This window comes from Coregonus clupeaformis, unplaced genomic scaffold, assembly GCF_020615455.1.
Source record: "Coregonus clupeaformis isolate EN_2021a unplaced genomic scaffold, ASM2061545v1 scaf0035, whole genome shotgun sequence".
Lineage (NCBI taxonomy): Eukaryota > Metazoa > Chordata > Actinopteri > Salmoniformes > Salmonidae > Coregonus > Coregonus clupeaformis.
This window is the reverse complement of record NW_025533490.1, coordinates 770,001-781,277: the sequence shown is the minus strand read 5'-3', so window position 1 is coordinate 781,277 and position 11,277 is coordinate 770,001. Positions and strand designations below refer to the sequence as shown.

At 42.7% G+C, this 11,277-nt stretch overlaps 1 pseudogene; it reads right to left on the bottom strand.

Moving 5' to 3' along the window:
- Positions 1–1,007: 1,007 nt before the first annotated feature.
- The window catches only part of LOC121567141, a 171,522-nt pseudogene continuing 161,252 nt past the window's right edge, over positions 1,008–11,277 (bottom strand).

Below are 11,277 nucleotides of genomic sequence, written 5' to 3'. Positions count from 1 at the left end.
CAGTGCATGTCAGAGCAAAATCCAAGCCATGAGGTCGAAGGAATTGTCCGTAGAGCTCCGAGACAGGATTGTGTTAAGGCACAGATCTGGGGAAGGGTATCACAAAATGTCTGTAGCATTGAAGGTCCCCAAGAACACAGTGGCCTCCATCATTCTTAAATGGAAGAAGTTTGGAACCACCAAGACCATTCCTAGAGCTGGCCGTCCGGCCAAACTGAGCAATCGGGGAAAAGGGCCTTGGTCAGGGAAGTGACCAAGAACCCGATGGTCAATCTGACAGAGCTCCAGAGTTCCTGTGTGGAGATGGGAGAAACTTCCAGAAGGACAACAATCTCTGCAGCACTCCACCAATCAGGCCTTTATGGTAGAGTAGCCAGACGGAAGCCACTCCTCAGTAAAAGGCACATGACAGGCCGCTTGGAGTTTGCCAAAAGAACCCTGAAGTCTCTCAGTCCATGAAAAACAAGATTCTCTTGTCTGATGAAACCAAGACTAAACACAGGTGTGCCAAGCTTGTAGTGTCATACCCAAGAAGACTCGAGGCTGTAATCACTGCCAAAGGTGCTTCAACAAAGTACTGAGTAAAGGGTCTGAATACTTATGTAAATGTGATATTTCAGTTTTTTATTTCTTAATACATTTGCAACAGTTTTCCCCCTCAAAAAAACTGTTTTTGCTTTGTCATTATGGGGTATTGTGTGTAGATTGATGCGGGGGAAAAAAACTATTTAATCAATTTTAGAATAAGTCTGTAATGTAACAAAATGTGGAAAAAGTGAAGGGGTCTGAATACTTTCCGAATGCACTGTATATTTGCCTATGTCCCTCATGTGTGGATGGAAAGACGGAAACTTCATATCCTCTCTTTCATTCTGTCTCTATCTCTCGCTTTCTGTCTCTCTCAATACATTAAAACTAATTGTGAACAGTACAAGTCTAATTTTGTGTGGAAGGAGAGGAGGATTCTCTGTCTCTCCTCTCTTCCACTCTCTCTCTTTCTCTCTCTCTCAGCATCCTGAGATATCTTTGGTCTTGTGTCTCCTCTTGTAGCGTGTGTATGTTGGGTCGAAGCCTCGTTCCTGGGCACCAAACAGGGCCCAGGTCGGGTTCTTGGCCATGTAGTCCTGGGCAGAGAAGGTTTGGCTGCCTCTGCTCTCCTCATAGGCAAGGACCAGCTCCTGGAACTGCTCATAGTCTATCCACGCCCACCACTCTCCCTCCACCTTGAATTGCATGGGGAAACACACATAGGGATATTGTTAGTACATGCAGCATACACATACACACAGAGTGCACACAAAACAGCGCACACAAAAACATGTGCACGCACGCATGCACACACACACAACAGAGACAGCGAGAGCGTTACAGATGCAGAGAGACTCTTCAATCAATCATAAATCACTATAGGGCTCATGGAGCAGCAGTCTCCAGTCTCCGATGAGCTGCCAGCCTGACAGGAGCATTCATTAACAAACCAGAGGCACACCGACTCCTCGAACCTATCAACCTCTGGATGCTAACTCCTCTATGAGAGGGGGGAGGGAGGAGGGAGGAGTGGGAGAGATTGGGGGTGTGTTCTCTCTGCTACCGCACGGCAAGCGGTACCGGAGGTAAACTAGGCGGTGTCAGAGGAAGGCCCAAAAAATGTCAAAGACTCCAGTCACCCAAGTCATAGACTGTTCTCTCTGCTCCCGCACGGCAAGCGGTACCGGAGCGCCAAGTCTAGGTCCAAAAGGCTCCTTAACAACTTCTACCCCCAAGCCATAAGACTGCTGAACAATTAATCAAATCGCCACCCGGACTATTTGCATTGAGACACCCCCGCCCCTTGTTTTTACACTGCTGCTACTCGCTGTTTATTATCTATGCATAGTCACTTTACCTCTACCTACAAATTACCTCGACTAACCTGTACCCCTGCACATTGACTCTGTACCGGTACCCCCTGTATATAGCCTAATTATTGTTATTTTATTGTGTTACTAAAAAATAAAAATAATAATAATATTTTTTACTTGAGTTTATTTAGTAAATATTTTCTTACCTATATTTTCTTAAAACTGCATTGTTGGTTAAGGGCTTGTAAGTAAGCATTACACGGTAAGGTCTACACCTGTTGTATTTGCCGCATGTGACAAATCAAATTTGATTTGATATGAGAGATGGGAGGCTGAGAGAGGGTGACAGGAAAAGTGGACAGGAGAGGGAGAGAGAGAAAGAGAGAGGAGTTGAGCGAATCTGAGAGGGGGCCATATAAAGGCAGTCTGGGCTCCTTCTACCCATCTCCTATTCTCCCTTGGCTTTAAAGGGATGCAAAATATTTATTTGGGTCTAATTACCCTTACCTTGGGTTGTGTCTGAAGGTCCATGTTGACAGAATCCACAATAATCCATGATTTACTTCTGACCACAGTCTGGAATTAGCATATTAGCGTTGTCGGTTTTCATGAGTGGAAACAGCCGAACCGATGTTAGCAAAGCTGCAGTGCAAGCCACAACTTCCTCAAAAATACTTCAAACTAAGTTTGGTAGTTGGTGGAGTTAGCAGGGATTTTATTACGTGCATACTGCTGAAATAATCGCTGGAATTTGGTTAGTCAGAACTGGAGCCGTACTGTATGGCTGTCATCTTGCGAGCTCTGACTCAACTTGGCTATTTTGTGACTATTTTGGCATTTATCTTTACTTTTTTTGCACTAAATGTAGCCGCTATAATTTCTTAGCATCTACAATAACTTTTGAACATCAGATCGGCAGTTACTAACCTCAATTCCGGCTTCAACTTTGACTCATTGGCCCTGGGCTCTTTGTACGACCCAATTCTCGGGCTACCCAAGAGGAAACGCTGGCGAAAAAGAGTCAGGAGAGGGAGAGTCCGGGTGAGATTGGCCATTCTATTGGCTAATATGCAGTCACTTCATAATAAAATGGATGGCCTCCGATTGCAGATTTGCTATCAACGGGACTCTCGTAACTGCAATATTCTCTGCTGTTATGAAACATGGCTTTCGGACAAGATACCCCCCATGGCTATCCAACTCAATGGATTCTCATTCACAGAGCGGACAAGACATTGGATTCAGGGAAATCAAGAAAGGGAAGGGTATGCCTCTTCATCAACAGCAAATGGTGTGCTGACTCTAGAGCAGTGGAAGTCTCGACCCATTGTTCACCCGTATTGGAATACCTGATGGTTAAATGCTGACCCTTCTACCTCCTGAGAGAGCTTTCAGCTGTTATTGTGACTGCTGTATAGATTCCACCTCAGGACAAGAAAAACAAAAAGCTTGCATTTAATTAACTGTACGAGGCTATAAACAAGCAGGAAACCATGCACCCGGAGGCTGCTTTTCTGGTTGCCTGTGATTTTAATTCCGCGTCATTAAGACATGTGATGTCTAATTTCCATCAACATGTCTCCTTCTCCAAGCATACAAAGCCCTCCCTCATCCCCCTATCGGCAAATCAGATCATGACTCTATACTCCTGCCTATCTACAAGCAGAAGCTCAAACAGGACGTACCAGTGACGTGCACCATAGAGAAATGGTCCTCCGAATCAGAGGCTATGCTACAGGACTGCTTTGCTAGCACTGACTGGAATATGTTCTAGGACTCTGCCGATAGCATCAACGAGTTAACCACCTCAGTCACCAGCTTCATTAGTTAATGAATCACTGACGTTGTCCCCACATTGAAGGTTCTCTGCTTCCCCAATCAAAAGCCCTGGATTAACACTGAGGTTAGAGCTAAGCTAAAGGACAGGGCTACCGCACACAGGGCTATCACAGTCAACCCCGAGGCTACGGCCGAGGACACGAAAAAAGTGCAAAAAGTTCTGCTACGACCTCCCAGTGGTGGAAAAAGTACCCAATTGTCATACTTGAGTAAAAGTTAAAGATACTTTAATAGAAAATGACTGAAGTAAAAGTGAAAGTCACCAAGTAAAATACTACTTCAGTAAAAGTCTAAAAGTATTTGGTTTTAAATATACTTAAGTATCAAAAGTAAATGTAATTGCAAAAATATGCTTAAGTATCAAAAGTAAAAGTATAAATCATTTCAAATTCCTTATATTAAGCAAACCAGACAGCACAATTTTCTTGTTTTTTTTAATTGATGGATAGCCAGGGGCACACTCCAACACTCAGAAATCATTTACAAATGAAACATTTGTGTTTAGTGAGTCCGCCAGATAAGAGGGAGTATGGATGACCAGGGGTGTTCTCCTGATAAGTGGGTGAATTTGACTATTTTTCTGTCCTGCTAAGCATTCAAAATGTAACGAGTACTTTTCGGTGTATGGAGTAAAAAGTACATTGTTTTCTTTAGGTATGTAGTCAAGTAAAAGTAAAGGTTTTCAAAAATATATATAGTAAAGTACAGATACCCCAAAAACTACTTAAGTAGTACTTTAAAGTATTTTTACTTAAGTACTTTACACCACTGCGACCTCCACAGAGCCATCAAACAAGCAAGGTTTCCTCCAGACGTGACGCTTGGCATTCAGGCCAAAGAGTTCAATCTTGGTTTCATCAGACCAGAGAATCTTGTTTCTCATGGTCTCCTTTAGGTACCTTTTGGCAAACTCCAAGCAGGCTGTCATGTGCCTTTTACTGAGGACTGGCTTCTGTCTGGCCACTCTATAAAGGCCTGATTGATGGAGTACTGCAGAGATGGTTGTCCTTTTGGAAGGTTCTCCCATCTCCACAGAGGAACTCTGGAGCTTAATCAGAGTGACCATCGGGTTCTTGGTGACCTCCCTGACCAAGGCCATTCTCCCCCGATTGCTCAGTTTGGCCGGGCGGCCAGCTCTAGGAAGAGTATTGGTGGTTACAAATTCCTTCCATTTAAAAATGATGGAGGCCACTGTGTTCTTGGGGACCTTCAATGCTGCAGACATTTATTGGTACCCTTCCCCAGATCTGTGCCGACACAATCCTGTCTCAGAGCTCTACGAACAATTCCTTCGACCTCATGGCTTGGTTTTTGCTCTGATATGCACTGTCAACTGTGGGACCTTATATAGACAGGTGTGTGCCTTTCCAAATCATGTCCAATCAATTGAATTTACCACATGTGGAGACCAATCAAGTTGTAGAAACATCTCAAGGATGCTCAATGGAAACAGGATGCACCTGAGCTCAATTTCGAGTCTCGTAGCAAAGGGTCTCAAAACGTATGTAATATATTTTTTTTGAAAAACCTGTTTTCGCTTTGTCAATGTGGGGTATTCAGTGTAGATTGATGAGGAAAAAAAGTAAATCGATTCCATTTTAGAATAAGGCTGTAAAGTAAACAAAATGTGGAAAAAGTCAAGGGGTCTGAATTCTTTCCGAATGCACTGTATAGCCAAGTTATCATTACTCATTGAGTATTTATTACTTTTATTATTACGTGTTATTACTTTTCTATTATTTCTCTTTCTCCCTGCATTGTTGGGAAGGGCCTGTAAGTACGCATTTCACTGTTAGTCTGCAAGCATGTGACAAATACAATTTTATTTGACCCTGTATATAGCTTACTTACTTTCTCGTGTTCTTCTTATTTCTATTTATTGTGTGTTTTTGTTCTACTTTACTTTTTCGTATAATATTTGTACTACTGATATTGATCACTGCATTGTTGGAAAGAGCTTACAAGAAAGGCATTTCACTGTACTTGTGCATGTGACAATACAACTTGAAACTCAGCCAGCCAAGAAGATGTGTATCTCTATATAGACATAAGAAACATCTAAAGCCAAATTCAAAAGCTCCTGACATGTTTTTCTCTTGCATGTTTACTCTCTGAGTAGAGACTGGGAATCGCTAAGGCTAGGAATCAGTGGTCAAAGTCACACAGTGCATTTCCAAGCATCTCGCTCTCCATTAATCACACTCTCTCCTCACTAACCCAGCCTCCTACTGAGAGAGGGAAAGAGAGCAAGAGACAGCGAGAGAGAGAGAGAGAGAGAGAGAAAGAAAAGACGGAGAGAAAATGAGAGAGATAGTGTTTGAGAGAGAGACGGAGGACAGAGAGAGGTCCCTGTCTTCATTGCTCCTCATCTCTTTTCATCTGTTTCCCGTCACAGCGGAGATGAGGATGAGAGAAGGGAAGGGTGACCCCTGGAATGCCAGCTTGCATTAGTGCTCTCCAGCTGTTCTGATTGGCTTCCACACAGATGCCACACGCCGAGACAGACCACAACTAAGACTGCTGCAGTCCCCCAGAGTGGGAGCTGCTCTGGTAACTGTAGCATGCAATCTGTAGTGCTGCAAAGTAACTTCAGCAGGCATAGAGAGAGAGAGAGAGAGAGAGAGAGAGAGAGAGAGAGAGAGAGAGAGAGAGAGAGAGAGAGAGAGAGAGATATTATTTCCCCCTTTTTTTTTTTACATCGTTACAATACTGTATATAGCCATAATATGACATTTTAAATGTCTCTATTCTTTTGAACTTTTGTGAGTGTAATGTTTACTGCTAATTTTTTTATTATCTATTTCACTTGCTTTGGCAACGTAAACATACAGTATGTTTCCCATGCCAATAAAGCCCTTTGAATTTAATAGAATTGACAGAGAGAGAGCGACAGGGAGGGAGGGATGGAGGGGAGAGGGGGGGGCGAGAAAGAGAGATCTGCTTCAAAAACCAAAAACCCCTGCTGTTGAAAACCCCAGCTTGGTCCCTTGGCACTAAGAGAGCTGCTGTGGAACTGCACACAAATTGAACTGAACAGAGCACAGCATGACAAAACAAAACACACCAAAGAGACCTGACATACACTACCGTTCAAAAGTCACTTAGAAAATTCCTTGTTTTCGAAAGAAAAGCAATTTTTTTGTCCATTAAAATAACATCTAATTGATCAGAAATACAGTGTAGACATTGTTAATGTTGTAAATGGCTATTGTAGCTGGAAATGGCTGATTTTTTATGGAATATTAAAAAATGTATGCACTCACTAACTGTAAGTCGCTCTGGATAAGAGCATCTGCTAAATGACTAAAATGTAAATGTAAAATGAATATCTACATAAGCGTACAGAGGCCCATTATCTGCAACCATCAGTCATGTGTTCCAATGGCATGTTGTGTTTGCTAATACAAGTTTATCATATTAAAAGGCTGATTGATCATTAGAAAACCCTTTTGCAATTATGTTAGCACAGCTGAAAACTGCTGTGCTGATTAAAGAAGCAATAAAACTGGCCTTCTTGAGACTAGTTGAGTATCTGGAGCATCAGCAATTGTGGGTTCGATTACAGGCTCAAAATGTCCAGAAACAAATAACTTTCTTCTGAAACTCGTCAGTCTATTCTTGTTCTGAGAAATGAAGGCTATTCCATGCGAGAAATTGCCAAGAAACTGAAGATCTCATACAACACTGTGTACTACTCCCTTCACAGAACAGCACAAACTGGCTCTAACCAGAATAGAAAGAGGAGTGGGAGACCCCGGTGCACAACTGAGCAACATGACAAATACATTAGAGTGTCTAGTTTGAGAAACAGACACCTCACAGGTCCTCAACTGGCAGCTTCATTAAATAGTACCCGCAAAACACCAGTCTCAACGTCAAGAGTGAAGAGGCGACTCCGGGATGCTGACATTCTAGGCAGAGTTGCAAAGAAAAAGCCATATCTCAGACTGGGCAGTAGAAATACAATATTAAGATTGGCAGTCTGAGATATGGCTTTTTCTTTGCAACTCTGCCTAGAAGGTCAGCATCCCGGAGTCGCCTCTTCACTGTTGACGTTGAGACTGTGCTAACATAATTGCAAAAGGGTTTTCTAATGATCAATTAGACTTTTAAAATGATAAACTTGGATTAGCAAACATAATGTGCCATTGGAACACAGGACTGATGGTTGCTGATAATGGGCCTCTGTACGCCTATGTAGATATTCCATTAAAATTCAGCCGTTTTCAGCTACAATAGCCATTTACAACATTAACAATGTCTACACTGTATTTCTGATCAATTTGATGTTATTTTAATGGACAAAAAAATGCTTTTCTTTCGAAAACAAGGAAATTCCTAAGTGACCCCAAACTTTTGAACGGTAGTGTAAGTGACATGGTAACATATTTAACTGGAGTTAGTCTGTGAAGTGTCCGGAGTGATCTTGGGTTCGGTCTTCTAAATGGGCGAAGATAATTTTTATTATAATTGTTTTTATTCCCAATTTCTTGATATCCAATTGGTAGTTACGATCTTGTCTCATCGCTGCAACTCCCCAACGGGCTCTGGAGAGGCAAAGGTCGAGTCATACGTCCTCAGAAACATGACCCGCTAAACCGCGCTGCTTCTTAATACCTGCTCACTCAAACCTTAAGCCAGCCACACCAATGTGTCGGAGGAAACGCAGTTCAAATGACGACTGAAGTGTCTCATGACTGTCTAGAGGAGAGCTAGCCGCTATGTGGCTACGCTAATGAAACCTTTAAGAGAAATGGAAAAAGAACCGACAGGACGCTAATGTTTGTGATAATGAGGAATGAAAAACAATATCTCAAAATGAAAAAAAATAAATAATCCAGTCTAAAAGCAACTCACTTATAATAATAATAATATAATAATATAATCTAGAGCAGTTTCCTCACAACGACCGTTCCTCCAACACTATCTATCTACCTGGTTGTTCTCTCTAACCGTTCTGCCCAGGAGCTGTCTCTGGGGTGACTGTCTGTAAGCTTGCCGTTTTAATTACACACTAATCTGCTGGTGTGGATGAAAGCACTGGGGCCTCCCCACACACAGAGAGCCACAGAGAGTCAGGCCCTGGGCTTATAGCAGTCTGGTCCCCTGGGGAAACACACCAATGATGGAGATCCATCACAGCTATAGGGAACTCTCATGCTCACGAGTACGCACAAACACACACACAAACAAATCACTTGCTCGCCACTTGACAATGAGAATGAATAGCACCAAGGATCCTGCAGAGACTAAAAACAGGAGAGCTACAGATGCTGTTGCATAAATCCCAATTAAGGATAAGAACTGAACAACTATTCAGTTCCTCTACCGTAAAAGGATGTTTCACGGCCATTACAGAAACAGCACGGCCTCCATTGTAAAACGCCACAAATACAGATACAGCATTCAGATGCTCTGTGGATCGATGCACTGTGGATTTTAATAAATTATTGAACAATCACAGATGCAGTACCACACGTGCACACACACCCATTCATACTGTAATGCAATTCCAGAGGTGTTAAAATAACAGTATAATCCTCCACCGGATTAAAACATCTTTCAATCAGGTGTATTTTAAAATTCCTTTCCAATGCTCAGGCTATAAAAATAACTGTTTAAAACAGGCAAACTGATGACCATAAATCTTAGAGCTATAGTGCAATGGCCAGAATACTGCTTGGTCCTGTTTAAGGTGGATAATAAACGCATGTAGACAGCATCAGAAAAAAAGCACTCAATTATGAAAATTAAGTTACACTGGATAGAGTCTAAAAGGAAGTGAGGGAGGAGAGCGAGAGAGGGAAGGAAGGGTGGAAATCAATGCAGTGAAATATTGACTGTGGCCTTGTGAGAAATGCCGGCTGGCTCGTGAGAAATGGAGATGAATTAAAGGAACAATTGGCTTTTTTGCAACTTTTGCGTGTCAGGGACCTGCAACGTGTCCACCTACTCAGTCCCGCTGTAGGGACGTTGTCGTCAAGGAGACGGATGTGTCACCTGCCTTCCGAGTCGAAAACTTTCATCACCATCATCATCGCTCAGGGTCTCGTAAGTGAGCACTTTGACAGGCACCAGGGAGGGAGGGAGGGAGGCCAACCTGAGAGGTGAGCATTGTGTGTGTGTGTGTGTGTGTGTGTGTGTGTGTGTGTGTGTGTGTGTGTGTGTGTGTGTGTGTGTGTGTGTGTGTTTGTGCGTGCGTCCATGAATAGGTGTGTGTTAGGAAAAAACATCTCCCACTTTCTTTCCCTAGTATTTAGCAATGAGCAGTATAATTAGCAGTGTGCAGTGTGTGTTTCGGCATAACTGTGTGTTAGCGAATCCCCCACTTCTCTCTCCTTTCCCGTGTTTATTCTAATTAGCGGGGTGGAACCGCTTCGGACCTCCAGCAAAGCAGGTGCCTCCAGGCAGATGACCAACCTGCCCACTCATTGGTGGAGGTGGCTGTCAATCACGGCTCAGGATGCCTGATGCATACAGAGTGTTCAAATAGTTTAATTTGTGACAAAGAGTTAATTTTACAATCACCAGTTATGAGAGAAGCCTAGAGTTGCCCATCTCTCTGTCATAGTATTATCTTTGTTATGCCTTGTTGATCATATTATCTTTGTTGTTTCTGTGGTGACTTCCTAGAAGACTCAGTGGGGAACGAGACTGATCAGAAAGACACTTTTCCACTAACACCCCACAGTGACTCAACACAGAAAGACAGATTGAATTGGATCAAATCAAAGGCTGTGCCCGCCCCTGTCAACTAGCTCTCCCTCTCCCTCACACAGACAGCAGGGAACCGGGAAAGGATGACTGGGGAATGAGAGAGGTAAACAAAGTTGATATTCAGATCATTAATAAGCCAGCCAACATCAAATAAAAGTGGGTAAAGAACGCTGAGATTTGGGGAGGAATAAGAAGATGATTATAAATGGGAGTTTGCGTCACGACAGCACTTCTGTGCATATTAAATAAACGACAAAGTGCATCATTTTGGGCCCTAGAAGATGAATAAACAACTTTCTGGTGAGGTCGAGGAAGCTGTTTCTGTGCTGTCGAGGAGAAAAGAGACAGAGATTTATAATAATTCATTAATTATTTATGGAATAATTGGCTCCACATCACTAGCCTGCTGTCTGTTGTAGCAGGGTCAGGACAGAGCCAAAAACTCACAGGTTTTCTTCGATAGTTGACATCACTAAAGTAGAAGATAGGAAAAAGTAGTGAGAAAAGACAACAGAAAACAACAACAAAGCCAAACATCCTTGAGTCATGTCTTCATTCTTCCAATTTTGGGCTGGAAAATAGATGCATACATGTGTCTAAGACTTAACCTAATGAGTCCCACCGTCGCGATTTAGAACTTCTAAACCCTTTTAAACAATGAGTGTTTGAGCTACAGACTTCTGGGTTGTACCATTAAATTTGTCTCTTTCTTGTGTAACCATTAGTCTGTGTGATTAACAGGGGCTGAGCAACAGCGGTGTTTGTGAGACAAGGGCGGATCCCGAAGGGGCAGGGTCTTTTTTACAAAAATGTCTGTAGAGTCAGAATGGTTTGCTCTATGACGCCTACAAGCGACACCAGAGTCGTTAGAAAGTAAGGG